Here is a 16,548-nt window from a genome sequence, read left to right as displayed (position 1 = left end):
CTCCCTACTAACCAAAATCCCACAATGTCTGTCCGCTATGTTATCCTTCTTCTCTGACAGGTTTCTAAAACTTAACATAGACAAAACTGAATTCATCATTTTTCCACCGTCTCACTCAACTCCCCAACTGACCTATCCATCAAAGTCAATGGCTGCCCAATCTCCCTAGTCCCGCAAGCCCGCTGCCTCAGGGTAACCCTGGACTCTAACCTCTCCTTTAAACCACATATCCAAGCCCTTTCCACTTCCTTCCGACTCCAACTCAAAAAATATCTCCCGGATCCGCACATTCCACAACCACGAATCTGCAAAAACACTAGTGCACGCCCTCATCATCTCCTGCCTTGACTACTGCAACCTCTTGCTCTGTGGCCTCCCTTCTACCACTCGCACACCTCCAATCTATCCTAAACTCTGCTGCCCAACTAATCCACGTGTCCCCCGCCTCTCCTCTCTGTCAATCCCTTCACTGGCCCCCCATTGCCCAGAGACTCCAGTGTAGGGCCAGCAATGGCAGCCCTGGGAGCAGCAGTACAGTATATCACTATAACCATAGTGAGCATCCAGGAGATGTGTGGCTGGCATGGCCGTGCTGTTTCTGTGGCAGAAGCCATACGATATAAAGACAAAGTAGCACTCTGTAGTGATAAAGCATGGAAACATGAAATACATGGAATTTGAATGTCATTACTGCTTTAGATAATAAGAAAAAATGGAGATGTTTAGCACATAATTTGGCCAATTCATGCAAACCCAGCAGCCAACGACAAGGCACTTTCCGGTTTGCTGGGAACTGATGTAATGTGAATCCTCTGCTAGGCTAAAGCCTGCATTTATGGGTAGCTAGGATCCTGCTGCAATTAAATCCGCCACAGGCTGGAGGGTGGAGCGCTCGGTCAGAGAGACCATATACAAATAGCAAAAAACTGACTGTCACTTCCAAATCAGAAGACTGGTGTGTACAAGTCCACTCTGGAGCGGGGCTGCGCCCACTAGTCGGGTTCTGCCCGGGAGTATGTATAATGCATATATCACCGCCGTCCCCGGGTCAGAAACCAGCGACTCCGCACAGTGCACAGTCTCTGCGCTGGAGGGTTTATAAGTCTGCAGTTACACACTGACCCCACAACCCCTTACAGCAGCCAACCATTAGCTTTGTGTGTAATACCAGGGTGAACCCAAGGTTATGGAATGATTTGTACTCACAGAACTATAATAAAACAATATATTTCTCACTTAGTTGATTTCCTTATAGAATGATCAGACTCGCAGAATTGCAAGAAATCAGTTCTGCAGTTTTGTAGGAAAGACTTTGCCCATAAATCCAAAAGACTTTGCTAAACCATCTGAAAAGACTTCTGCCACCATCCCTTTCTTTTAGGAAGGATAATGGCCGTTCTCTTTCTTCCCTTTCAGAAGGCGTTTAATGTGTCCAGCGACTGCTCTGCACTTATACCGCTGGCAAACACCGCAATGAGGAGCGACGTCCAGGAAAGTCAGGCGCGCGGCTTACTACGTCTGGGGAGGCGCAAAGAAGCGCTGGAGAGCGCAGAACTGCTGGGAATGGAATTGGAGACATTATAGGAAACATTATTTCTCCAACTTGAGAAGAAAAAGTTGCTTTATTATGTTTAAAAGTAAAAATGGATGAAACTTACCTTTTTTTCTTAACTAGAGCATAATAGTATGGAAAAGTTGTCATATTTGCATTGGTCCAGGATCTCCTTATGCCAGTGCCACCTATGTGAGAATGGAGCTGCCAACACCTGGGACCAGCGCTGATATAGTGTTGTGGGAAAACGCTGCAAAGTCAGAATGCTTTACAAAATAAGTGTTGTGTAGGGGGAGCATGTCCGGCAGCCATTGGTTGCATATGTGTCCAAGGGGCCTCCGAGCTACACAGAGGGCTCATCCCGGCATGGAGGGCCATCAGTGTGACTCCTCTTGTTTACAAGAAGCTTATGGGCCATTTTCAGATGAGTTTGGCTGAGCTCCATTAGCATGGCCTACGCGATGCTCAGAGTTGCGGCCTCACTTGAGCTGAGGTGGGAGACCAGAGGACCTTGTCTGCCATTGTCCTGTTACGAATGGGCCCCAGACTGTGAGACCCGACTCAGAAACACATGGCCCCTTACTGTCCCTTACCACAAGATGGCGTAGTTGGCCCAGACCAAGGGTGCAGTTCTAGGTAGACATTGTTCCCCCCTGATACCATCACCTATTTACCAGCGCTCAGAGGGAGAGCGAGAGGAGACTGAGGAACAGGGCACAGATACGCCCTCACAGACATTATCGGGTGCACGTACAGTCTGATGTCAGCCATACCAGTGCAAGTGGCAGTATCTTTCATTAGTCAGCACATGTAATATGCAGGTACTGTTATGTCTGACCTTATTCTGAGCATAGTACTCTGCTGCCCTCATGTGGTGAATGTGAAAACTGAAACATCTCTGCACATATAAATAAAAATGATTATTCTATCATAGCACCACCATATTCTGCAGCACTTTCCAATTAAGTAAAGACCTGTACAGACAATAAAAACAATACAATGTAACACATTTTATCCGTTACAGGAGGAGTGAGGGCCCTGCTCGCAAGCTTACAATTTATATACTGAACTCTCTCAGCATCTTAAAGAAGGAAGGGGGAGGAGCTAGCGGAAGGGGGAGGAGCTAGCGGAAGGCACAGACCTTCTGCTGCAAGTTCTCCTGAAACCACAGTTACTTCTCCATGGAAGATTGCAGCTGGTGTTTATACATAGAATCCTAGAACATTAGAATTGGAGGAACCTCCAGGGTCCTAGTGTCCAACCCCTGCTCAATGCAGGATTCACTAAACCATCTCACACAAATGTCTGTCCAGCCTCTGTTTGAAGACTTCCATTGAAGGAGAATTCACCACCTCTCGTGGCAGCCTGTTCCATTGAAAAACGCACCAAATCTGCAGCGTGTGCACACAGCCTTGTTGTTCTTTTGGTCACAGGCAGGTCTTTGCACAGTCCTGAATGATAAGTACAGCACATACACGCTAAGGCTATGTGCCCACGTAGCAGATTTGATGCAGAGCGTTTTTGCCTCTCTCTGGCAGAAAAAAACGCATGCAGATTTACATGCAGATTTACATGCAGATTTACATGCATTTTTTCTGCCAGACAGAAGTGTTTTTTCAGCATTTTTTCAGCGTTTTTTCAAGCACTTTTCCAAGTGATTTTGAGCATCACTTGGAAAAGTGCTTGACAAGTTGGTCACACAATATAAATCCATGCAACCGGCAACCGGCATAGACTTATATTGTGTGACCAACTTAGATGCTTTAAATGCTGCATCTATAGTAAAAAAAAAGAATTAAAAAGTTAAAAATAAAAAAACCCTGTATACTCACCTCTCCAGTCTCCTCCCAGCAGCGTTCTCTCTCTTCAGCGTCCCGCGGTGTACTGGCAGGACCTGCGGTGACGTCATTTAGTCAGCTGATGGTCATGCGACCATCACCTGACCTCTGACATCAGCGGTCGCGTGACCATCAGTTGACTAGATGACGTCACTGCAGGTCCTGCAAGTACACCGCTGGACGCCGAGGAGAGAGAACGCCGCCGGGAGCAGACCGGAGAGGTGAGTATACAGGTTTATTTATTTTTAACTTATTTATTTCTTTTTTTCACCGCTTGGTAGCCGGGATGAAGAGGAGTTGTAGTCTCTTCTTCATCCTGGGTGCCACACGGGTTTGCTGCTTTTCAATGGACGCGTAATCGCGGTAGAAATGGTCATGCTGCGTTTTGCAACGCAATGTGAATTCGGCGCGCTAATTAGCGCATCATGTGCACAGCACATCCCAATTCACATTGCTTTGCATGGCAGACGGTTTTACATGGGCACATAGCCTAAGAGCGGGGAGCGGCTCTAGTGTCACCTGCTGGGATGGCACAATCACTGTCAACAGGATACAGGGGACATTATCAGAAAGGAGGAGATGACGTCTCTTCCCTCTCGCCTATCAGAGAATAGATGGCTGTATACGGGGGGCCTTATCCTCCTCTATTACACAGCACTCAGCTCCTAAAGGGAATGATTTGACCATAATACAATATATTTGAGTGGGGCCAGTGCTCCAGTTTTACGTTCATAATGTTGAATGGAGATTGATCAGTTCCAGTGTGTCTGAACAGGGTCCGAGCCCACATCTCCTGAGCTCAGGCTTTACACTGAGCATCACTGTCACGGATGTCAGATTAGAAGGGCATGGAGCACGATGTGGATGGTTGTCTCTGTATCCGCCATTACCTGGACTGCTAGCTTTACCTGGACACTCTGGATCAGCTCCTCCGTCTTGTCGAGACCTCTAAGGGCCTGTTCACACAAGCAGATAAAATATCATTCAGAGTTTCATCCAGAAAAGTGGGAGAATTCTTTTCTCACTTGTCGTCCATGTGCAGTCCAGATCTAATCTGGCTTTTTAACCATTTACAGTTTCCAGGGCTACAGGATTGCAATGTATCTGTATAAAGCAGATTTTTTTCTGTACCCATAGACTTGAATGGGTGAATCTTGTCTGACGGATGAAACGAGGACATGCTGCCATTTTCTTTCTTTATTTTTTGCTCACACACAGATTCGATCAGTGACAAAAAAGAAAAATGACTCCTCTGCACTTTCCCATTGAATCCCATTGGTCTGAGTGCCGTCCATTTGTTCCACAGACAACTTTCCTACTGAAAATACATTCGTGTGAACGAGTCCTAAGAAAGACATTGTAATTGGTTATTAGATGTTGACTGAAGTTTGGTTCTGAAAATGCAGGGCTCTTAAAGACGTTCTCTAATACTTTAATGCAGATGATTTATGCATAAAATAGGTGGTCTATATCAGATCGTTGTAGGTCCGACTCTTGGCTCCCCACCAATAAGCTGTTTATAGTTCTGGCAACGGCCGGATGTAACTTGTGAGCAGAGCGCACCCCAGTGGCCACTGCCTGGTGCTGCAGATCACCTCCGGTACTCCTCAATAGCTGGTCTGCACCCGGCAGCGGCCGCAGTGTACGGAGCGGTTTTGTTCCACTTTGAACATTGCCTGCATCTTGCCAGAGGTGATGACAGCTGATCATCGGGGGGCCGAGGGTTGGACCCCCACCTATCTTATATTAATGACCTATCCAGTGGAGTATAAAAGTGTTTGATAACTCCTTTTAAAATCTTGTTTCCATCCCATTGTCTTATACAGCGTGTATCTGTGTTCTTTCTGTAACCAGATGGGCCTGACCTCTGATGGTTCTTCTAGGCTTCTATTACAGCTCTTACAGCCCCAGCATGCATCATTTGTGCTGGAGAGGAATATGAGGACGCAGGAGCAAATAGAAGAACAATTAGGAAAGCTTGGATTATTAGAAGAGCAAAAAATGCTCATAGTGGAGGTGAGACTATTATTATTTTTATTTTTTTAACTTTCATTTTTATATTTTTTTATTTTTAGGACATTTGTTTCCTCTCTTCAGAAAATAACAGTAGATAAGATTGATTAAAGCTTCTGGAAAGGTGTTCAATAACGTCTGATCAGGTGGCTGGTTTGTAATGGTTGTCCCATCTTACCAATCCCTCTCTTCTACCATGAATGTGACATTGTGGGATGAATATATATATATATGTATATGTGTATGTGTGAAAAGTTGTTTGCCCCTTCCTGATTTCTCATTCTTTTGCATGTTTGTCATACTTAAATATTTCAGATCTCAAAACAAATTTTAATATTAGACAAAGATAACACAAGTAACCACAAAATGCAGTTTTTAAATGAAGACCCTAATTATTAAGGGAAAAAGAAATCCAAACCTACAGGGCCCTGTGTGAAAAAGTGATTGCCCTCTAAACCTAATAACTGGTTGAAGCACCCTCAGCAACAACAACTACAATCAAGTGTTTGGGATAATTGGCAATGAGTCTTTTACAACACTCTGGAGGAATTTTTGCCAACTCATCTTTGCAAAATTGTTGTAATTTAGCCACATTGGAGGGTTTCCGAGCATGAACCGCTTTCTTAAGGTCAGGACTTTGACTAAGCCACTGCAAAGTCTTAATTTTGTTTTCCTTAAGCCAATCAGAGGTGGACTTAATAGTGTGTTTTGGATCATTGTCCTGCTGCATAACCCAAGTGCACTTCAGCTTGAGGTCATGAACAGATGGCCGGACATTCTCTTTCAGGATTTTTTGGTTAACCAGCAGAATTCATGGTTCCATTTACCACAGCAAGTCTTCCAGGTCCTGAAGCAGCATAACAGTCCCAGACCATCACGCTACCGCCACCATATTTTACTGTTGGTATGATGTTCCTTTTTTGAAATGCAGTGTTACTTCTACGCCAGATGTAATGGGACATACACCTTCCAAAAAGTTCAACTTTTGTCTTGTCAGTCCACAGAGTATTCTCCCAAAAGTCTTGGCGATCATCAAGATGTTTTCTGCCAAAACTGAGATGAGCCTTTGTTCTTATTGCTCAGCAGTGGTTTTTGTCTTGGAACTCTGCTATGCGTGTCATTTTTGCCCAGTCTCTTTCTTATGGTGGAGTCATGAACACTGTCCTTAACTGAGGCAAGTGAGACCTGCAGTTCTCTGGATGTTGTTGTGGGGTCTTTTGTGACCTCTTGGATGAGTCGTTGCTGCGCTCTTGGGGTAATTTTGATCAGCCGGCCACGCCTAGGAAAGTTCACCATTGTTCCATATTTTCGCCTATTGTGGATAATGACTCCCACTGTGGTTTGCTGGAGTCCCAAATCTTTAGAAATGGCTTTAGACCTTTTTCCAGACTGATAGATCTCAATTACTTTGTTTCTCATTTTGTCCTGAATTTCTTTGGATCGCAGCATGATGTCTAGCTTTAGAGGATCTTTTGTTCTAGGGTTAAGATAATTGTGTAAATTCGCGCTAATGGTAGTGGGTTTGGAGAAAGAAAACCAGAGGTGGATAACTTAATTTGCTTGAAGCTTTTATTAAGATATAAAATATATGGGGGTGGGAAAAAAAAAAGTTTTAAAAGGGTGATATGTATCACCAGGATTAGTGTACAAATTTCTTTAAAAATGCTCCAGGCTAATATGATAAAAACATAAAACATAGAAAGAAATTTGATGATTGAAATTAATCTTCCTTCTCAGGTGCGACGGGTAGGTTAGATCGGCTGGGCCTGTTGTTGAGTACTTGTAGAATGTGGATAGGGACTCTCGTACGAGAGGATTAGATACACAGCTCAGCAGACTGTATCACACAGGATAAGATTAGATACACAGCTCAGCAGACAGTATCACACAGGAGAGGATTAGATACACGGCTCAGCAGACAGTATCACACAGCATAGGATTAGATACACAGCTCAGCAGACAGTAGAACACAGGAGAGGATTAGATACACAGTTCATCAGACAGTATCACATAGGAGAGGATTAGATACACGGCTCAGCAGACAGTATCACACAGCATAGGATTAGATACACAGCTCAGCAGACAGTATCACACAGCATAGGATTAGATACACAGCTCAGCAGACAGTATCACACAGCATAGGATTAGATACACAGCTCAGCAGACAGTATCACACAGGAGAGGATTAGATACACAGTTCATCAGACAGTATCACATAGGAAAGGATTAGATACACGGCTCAGCAGACAGCATCACACAGCATAGGATTAGATACACAGCTCAGCAGACAGTATCACACAGCATAGGATTAGATACACAGCTCAGCAGACAGTAGAACACAGGAGAGGATTAGATACACAGTTCATCAGACAGTATCACATAGGAGAGGATTAGATACACGGCTCAGCAGACAGTATCACACAGCATAGGATTAGATACACAGCTCAGCAGACAGTATCACACAGCATAGGATTAGATACACAGCTCATCAGACAGTATCACACAGGATGGGATTAGATACACAGCTCAGCAGATGGTATCACACAGGATAGGATTAGATACACAGCTCAATAGACAGTATCACACAGGATAGTGTTATAGCAGAAGATGGAGTCCCTCAAGTTTAAAGGCCCCATCTATGCTATATAAGTCTGACAGTTATTTTAGGTGAAAACAACAGCTATGAATGTTCCTTCTTGTATCATTGTGAGAAGATAAAGTATACTCCCTGGCCAGATGTTTCTTCTTGTAGCAATAATGTGTTCTTGCAGAAAGATGAAATGACCTTGCTAACTAGATAAGTCTAATTAAATATTTTAAAGCATACAGAAACTAGCTTTTTTTCGCTTGTTCAGCTAAACTGTATAATCGAACCATATATGGCAAATCTGTTTCCTGCCTTTTAGGGTGTATATTAGCCCTGTGTTTTGTAATAAAGTTTTTAGAGTATGTTTAGACACAAACATCCTGTCCTGTGTCTTCATTCTCTCCGAGCTCGTAATCCAAAGGATAGAAGACCCAAAATTCAGTGACGACAATAGGATTAGATACACAGCTCAGCAGACAGTATCACACAGGAGAGGATTAGATACACAGCTCAGCAGACAGTATCACACAGGAGGAGATTAGATACACAGCTCAGGAGACAGTATCACACAGTATAAGATTAGATACACTGCTCAGCAGACAGTATCACACAGGAGAGGATTAGATACACAGCTCAGCAGACAGTATCTCACAGGAGAGGATTAGATACACTGCTCAGCAGACGGTATCGCACAGGAGAGGATTAGATACATGGCTCCGCAGACAGTATCACACAGGGTAGGATTAGAGATACAGCTCACCAGACAGTATCACACAGGAAAGGATTAGATACATAGCTCAGCAGACGGTATCACACAGGACAGGATTAGATGCATAGCTCAGCAGACAGTATCACACAGGATAGGATTAGATACACAGTTCATCAGACAGTATCACACAGGAGTGGATTAGATACACGGCTCAGCAGACAGTATCGCACAGGGCGGGATTAGATACACGACTCAGCAGACAGTATCACGCAAGATAGGATTAGATACACAGTTCATCAGACAGTATCACACAGGATGGGATTAGATACACAGCTCAGCACACAGTTTCACACAGAAGAGGATTAGATACACGGCTCAGCAGACAGTATCACACAGGAGAGGATTAGATACACAGCTCAAAAGACAGTATCGCACAGGAGAGGATTAGATACACAGCTCAGCAGAAGGTATCACACAGCTTAGATACACTGCTCAGCAGATGGTATCACACAGGAGAGGATTAGATACACGGCTCAGCAGACAGTATCACACAGGAGAGGATTAGATACACTGCTCAGCAGACAGTATCACACAGGGTAGGATTAGAGATACAGCTCAGCAGACAGTATCACACAGGAGAGGATTAGATACACAGCTCAGCAGACAGTATCACACAGGAGAGGATTAGATACACGGCTCAGCAGACAGTATCACACAGGAGAGGATTAGATACACGGCTCAGCAGACAGTATCACACAGGAGAGGATTAGATACACAGCTCAGCAGACAGTATCACACAGGAGAGAATTAGATACATGGCTCAGCAGAAAGTATCACACAGGAGAGGATTAGATACACAGCTCAGCACACCAGTATCACACAGGAGAGGATTAGATACACGGCTCAGCAGACAGTATCACACAGGAGAGGATTAGATACACAGCTCAGCAGACAGTATCACACAGGAGAGGATTAGATACACGGCTCAGCAGACAGTATCACACAGGATAGGATTAGATACACTGCTCAGCAGATGGTATTACACTGGATAGGATTAGATACACAGCTCAGCAGACAGTATCACACAGGATAGGATTAGATACATGGCTCCGCAGACAGTATCACACAGGAGAGGATTAGATACATGGCTCAGCAGACAGTATCACACAGGAGAGGATTAGATACACAGCATAGGATTAGATACATAGCTCAGCAGACAGTATCACACAGCATAGGGTTAGATACACGGCTCAGCGGACAGTATCACACAGGAGGGGATTAGATACACAGCTCAGCAGATAGTATCGCACAGGAGAGGATTAGATACATGGCTCAGCAGACAGTATCACACAGCATAGGGTTAGATACACGGCTCAGCAGACAGTATCACACAGGAGTGGATTAGATGCATAGCTCAGCAGACAGTATCACACAGGAGAGGATTAGATACACAGCTCAGCAGACAGTATCACACAGGAGAGGATTAGATACACAGGAGAGGATTAGATACACATCATAGGATTAGATACACAGCTCAGCAGACGGTATCACACAGCATAGGATTAGATACATGACTCAGCAGACAGAATCACACAGGAGGGGATTAGATACACAGCTCAGCAGACAGTATCACACAGGAGAGGATTAGATACACTGCTCTGCAGACAGTATCACACAGGAGAGTATTAGATACACAGCTCAGCAGACAGTATCACACAGGAGAGGATTAGATACACAGCTCAACACACAGTATTACACAGGAGAGGATTAGATACACGGCTCAGCAGACAGTATCACACAGGAGAGGATTAGATACACAGCTCAGCAGACAGTATCACACAGGAGAGGATTAGATACACAGCTCAACTCACAGTATTACACAGGAGAGGATTAGATACACGGCTCAGCAGACAGTATCACACAGGAGAGGATTAGATACACAGCTCAGCACACAGTATCACACAGGAGAGGATTAGATACACATCTCAGCAGACAGTATCACACAGGAGAGGATTAGATACACAGCTCAACTCACAGTATTACACAGGAGAGGATTAGATACACGGCTCAGCAGACAGTATCACACAGGAGAGGATTAGATACACAGCTCAGCTGACAGTATCACACAGGAGAGGATTAGATAGACACCTCAGCAGACAGTATCACACAGGAGAGGATTAGATAGACACCTCAGCAGACAGTATCACACAGGAGAGGATTAGATACACGGCTCAGCAGACAGTATCACACAGGAGAGGATGAGATACACGGCTCAGTAGACAGTATCACACAGGAGAGGATTAGATACACAGCTCAGCAGACAGTATCACACAGGGTAGTATTAGAGATACAGCTCAGCAGACAGTATCACACAGGGTAGGATTAGATACACGGCTCAGCAGACAGTATCACACAGGAGGGGATTAGATACACAGCTCAGCAGACAGTATCATACAGGAGGGGATTAGATACACAGCTCAGCAGACAGTATCACACAGGATAAGATTAGATACACAGCTCAGCAGACAGTATCACACAGGAGAGGATTAGATACACGGCTCAGCAGACAGTATCACACAGGAGAGGATTAGCTACACAGCTGAGCAGACAGTATCACACAGGAGAGGATTAGATACACAGCTCAGTAGACAGTATCACACAGGAGATGATTAGATACACTGCTCAGCAGACAGTATCACACAAGATAGGATTAGATGCACAGCTCAGCAGACAGTATCACACAGGAGAGGATTAGATACACAGCTCAGTAGACAGTATCACACAGGAGAGGATTAGAGATACAGCTCAGCAGACAGTATCGCACAGGACAGGATTGGATACACAGCTCAGCAGACAGTATCACACAGAAGAGGATTAGAGATACAGCTCAGCAGACAGTATCGCACAGGGCGGGATTAGATACACGGCTCAGCAGACAGTATCACACAGGATAGGATTAGATACACAATTCACCATCACTGAGTCATAATAGCTCAGCGGTATGTGGTGAGGGACTACTACTCCCAGCAAGTGACAGCGCAGGCACCGATCATGTAACTAAACCATCACTGCGTCATAATAGCACTGCAGTATGTGGTGAGGGACTACAACTCCCAGCAAGTGACAGCGCAGGCACCGATCATGTAACTAAACCATCACTGCATCATAATAGCACTGCAGTATGTGGTGAGGGACTACAACTCCCAGCAAGTGACAGCGCAGGCACCGATCATGTAACTAAACCATCACTGCATCATAATAGCCCTGCAGTGTGTGGTGAGGGACTACAACTCCCAGCAAGTGACAGCGCAGGCACCGATCATGTAAATAAACCATCACTGCGTCATAATAGCACTGCAGTATGTGGTGAGGGACTACAACTCCCAGCAAGTGACAGCGCAGGTACCGGTCATGTAACTAAACCATCACTGCGTCATAATAGCACTGCAGTATGTGGTGAGGGACTACAACTCCCAGTGACAGCGCAGGCACCGATCATGTAACTAAACCATCACTGCGTCATAATAGCACTGCAGTATGTGGTGAGGGACTACAACTCCCAGCAAGTGACAGCGCAGGCACCGATCATGTAACTAAACCATCACTGCATCATAATAGCACTGCAGTATGTGGTGAGGGACTACAACTCCCAGCAAGTGACAGCACAGGCACCGATCATGTAACTAAATCATCACTGCATCATAATAGCATTGCAGTTTGTGGTGAGGGACTACAACTCCCAGCAAGTGACAGCGCAGGCACCGATCATGTAACTAAACCATCACTGCATCATAATAGCACTGCAGTATGTGGTGAGGGACTACAACTCCCAGCAAGTGACAGTGCAGGCACCGATCATGTAACTAAACCATCACTGCATCATATAGCACTGCAGTATGTGGTGAGGGACTACAACTCCCAGCAAGTGACAGAACAGGCACCGGTCATGTAACTAAACCATCACTGCATCATAATAGCACTGCAGTATGTGGTGAGGGACTACAACTCCCAGCAAGTGACAGCGCAGGCACCGATCATGTAACTAAACCATCACTGCATCATAATAGCCCTGCAGTATGTGGTGAGGGACTACAACTCCCAGCAAGTGACAGTGCAGGCACCGATCATGTAACTAAACCATCACTGCATCATATAGCACTGCAGTATGTGGTGAGGGACTACAACTCCCAGCAAGTGACAGAACAGGCACCGGTCATGTAACTAAACCATCACTGCATCATAATAGCACTGCAGTATGTGGTGAGGGACTACAACTCCCAGCAAGTGACAGCGCAGGCACCGATCATGTAACTAAACCATCACTGCATCATAATAGCCCTGCAGTATGTGATGAGGGACTACAACTCCCAGCAAGTGACAGCGCAGGCACCGATCATGTAACTAAACCATCACTGCATCATAATAGCACTGCAGTATGTGGTGAGGGACTACAACTCCCAGCAAGTGACAGCGCAGGCTCCGATCATGTAACTAAACCATCACTGCATCATAATAGCACTGCAGTATGTGGTGAGGGACTACAACTCCCAGCAAGTGACAGCACAGGCACCGATCATGTAACTAAATCATCACTGCATCATAATAGCATTGCAGTGTGTGGTGAGGGACTACAACTCCCAGCAAGTGACAGCGCAGGCACCGATCATGTAACTAAACCATCACTGCATCATAATAGCACTGCAGTATGTGGTGAGGGACTACAACTCCCAGCAAGTGACAGTGCAGGCACCGGTCATGTAACTAAACCATCACTGCATCATATAGCACTGCAGTATGTGGTGAGGGACTACAACTCCCAGCAAGTGACAGAACAGGCACCGGTCATGTAACTAAACCATCACTGCATCATAATAGCACTGCAGTATGTGGTGAGGGACTGCAACTCCCAGCAAGTGACAGCGCAGGCACCGATCATGTAACTAAACCATCACTGCATCATAATAGCCCTGCAGTATGTGGTGAGGGACTACAACTCCCAGCAAGTGACAGCGCAGGCACCGATCATGTAACTAAACCATCACTGCATCATAATAGCACTGCAGTATGTGGTGAGGGACTACAACTCCCAGCAAGTGACAGCGCAGGCTCCGATCATGTAACTAAACCATCACTGCATCATAATAGCACTGCAGTATGTGCTGAGGGACTACAACTCCCAGCAAGTGACAGCGCAGGCACCGATCATGTAACTAAACCATCACTGCGCCATAATAGCATTGCAGTATGTGCTGAGGGACTACAACTCCCAGCAAGTGACAGCGCAGGCACCGGTCATGTAACTAAACCATCACTGCGTCATAATAACACTGCAGTATGTGGTGAGGGACTACAACTCCCAGCAAGTGACAGCGCAGGCACCGGTCATGTAACTAAACCATCACTGCGTCATGATAACACTGCAGTATGTGGTGAGGGACTACAACTCCCAGCAAGTTTATTTCTTTTTATTTTACACGCTGCTGTTTTCCACAGTGAATTACCAGAAAGATCTGCACCAAAATCATGAAGTGCAAATTTGCTGTTGTGGATTTTCTTGTGGATTTTTGCTAATTTGCTCTGATTTTCTATGGAAATCCTCCAGGAACAATCTGCCACATTTGAACAGATCTTCAGGCCTCATTCAGACATCTGTAGTTTTCTGGTACATTAAAAAAAAAGCAAAAAAAAACAAAACTGATTTTCATCAAAGGGATCGATCCGAATTGTATCAATGTTTGTTACTATATGCAAATAAAAAAAATATATATATATGGATATGTGAGCTGCCCCATAGATGATAAAGGTGCGCATTATGTCTGTCAATAACATGGATGTAAAAAAACAGACGTCTGAATGAGACGTTCACCCCACAAGATCATCTAGCAATAGTGCAGCTCTGACCTGACACATAGTATTCACAGAAAGGCTCCTGATCAGCACATATGATGTCTGTGATCTATAAAGAGTCCTCCACATTGTACCCACTACATATACATTCACAATAAAGCTGCCCCCGTAACATCAACTGCCCCACACCTACCACATATAGCCAGGTCCCCGCTCCCCCACACACAGTATATAGCCAAGATCCCCGCTCCCCCACACAAAGTATATAGCCAGGTCCCTGCTCCCCCACACAAAGTATATAGCCAAGATCCCCGCTCCCCCACACACAGTATATAGCCAGGTCCCCGCTCCCCCACACAAAGTATATAGCCAGGCCCCCGCTACCCCACACAAAGTATATAGCCAGGTCCCCGCTCCCCCACACAAAGTATATAGCCAAGGTCCCCGCTCCCCCACACACAGTATATAGCCAAGCTCCCCTCCTCCATGTATAGCATATTTATCCAGGTCTCCCTCCCCCACACAAAGTATATAGCCAAGATCCCCTCCTCCATGTATAGCATATTTATCCAGGTCTCCCTCCCCCACACAAAGTATATAGCCAAGATCCCCTCCTCCATGTATAGCATATTTATCCAGGTCTCCCTCCCCCACACAAAGTATATAGCCAAGGTCCCCTCCTCCATGTATAGCATATTTATCTAGGTCCCCGCTCCCCCACATATAGCAAAGAGAACCAAGTCCAGCACCCCCTCCCCCACCACACAGCATACGGTATATAGACAAGACCCCCACACACAGCATACGGTATATAGACAAGTCCCCCACACACAGCATACAGTATATAGCCAAGATCCCCTCCTCCATGTATAGCATATTTATCCAGGTCTCCCTCCCCCACACAAAGTATATAGCCAAGCTCCCCTCCTCCATGTATAGCATATTTATCCAAGTCCCCGCTCCCCCACACAAAGTATATAGCCAAGCTCCCCTCCTCCATGTATAGCATATTTATCCAGGTCCCCGCTCCCCCACACAAAGTATATAGCCAAGATCCCCTCCTCCATGTATAGCATATTTATCCAGGTCTCCCTCCCCCACACAAAGTATATAGCCAAGCTCCCCTCCTCCATGTATAGCATATTTATCCAGGTCCCCGCTCCCCCACACAAAGTATATAGCCAAGGTCCCCTCCTCCATGTATAGCATATTTATCCAGGTCTCCCTCCCCCACATATAGCAAAGAGAACCAAGTCCAGCACCCCCTCCCCCACCACACAGCATACGGTATATAGACAAGACTCCCACACACAGCATACGGTATATAGACAAGTACCCCACACACAGCATACGGTATATAGACAAGTCCCCCACACACAGCATACAGTATATAGACAAGTCCCCCACACAGCATACGGTATATAGACAAGTACCCCACACAGCATACGGTATATAGACAAGTCCCCCCCACACAGCATACGGTATATAGACAAGTCCCCCACACACAGCATACGGTATATAGACAAGACCCCCACACACAGCATACAGTATATAGACAAGACCCCCACACACAGCATACGGTATATAGACAAGACCCCCACACACAGCATACGGTATATAGACAAGTCCCCCCCACACAGCATACGGTATATAGACAAGTCCCCCCCACACAGCATACGGTATATAGACAAGTCCCCCACACACAGCATACGGTATATAGACAAGTCCCCCACACACAGCATACAGTATATAGACAAGTCCCCCACACACAGCATACGGTATATTGACAAGTCCCCCATACACAGCATACAGTATATAGACAAGTCCCCCACACACAGCATACGGTATATAGACAAGTCCCCCTCACACAGCATACAGTATATAGACAAGTCCCCCATACACAGCATACGGTATATTGACAAGTCCCCCACACACAGCATACGGTATATAGACAAGTCCCCCATACACAGCATACAGTATATAGACAAGTCCCCCACACACA

General features: G+C 45.5%; 1 long non-coding RNA gene across 1 annotated transcript in view; it reads left to right on the top strand.

Annotated features, from left to right (window-relative positions):
* LOC141219316 (uncharacterized) overlaps positions 1 to 1,840 on the top strand; it is a 46,329-nt gene extending 44,489 nt beyond the window's left edge. Inside the window, exon 3 of the long non-coding RNA XR_012287863.1 lies at positions 1,417 to 1,840. This is a non-coding gene — a long non-coding RNA (uncharacterized lncRNA). The remainder of the gene's footprint in view (positions 1 to 1,416) is intronic.
* The last annotated feature ends 14,708 nt before the right edge of the window (positions 1,841 to 16,548 follow it).

The sequence above is a fragment of the Phyllobates terribilis genome, unplaced genomic scaffold (assembly GCF_046119375.1).
Source record: "Phyllobates terribilis strain yellow unplaced genomic scaffold, ASM4611937v1 Scaffold_263__1_contigs__length_2631358, whole genome shotgun sequence".
Classification (NCBI taxonomy): Eukaryota; Metazoa; Chordata; class Amphibia; order Anura; family Dendrobatidae; genus Phyllobates; species Phyllobates terribilis.
Note: the sequence above shows the minus strand (reverse complement) of the source record. Positions and strands in the feature narration are given on the sequence as shown.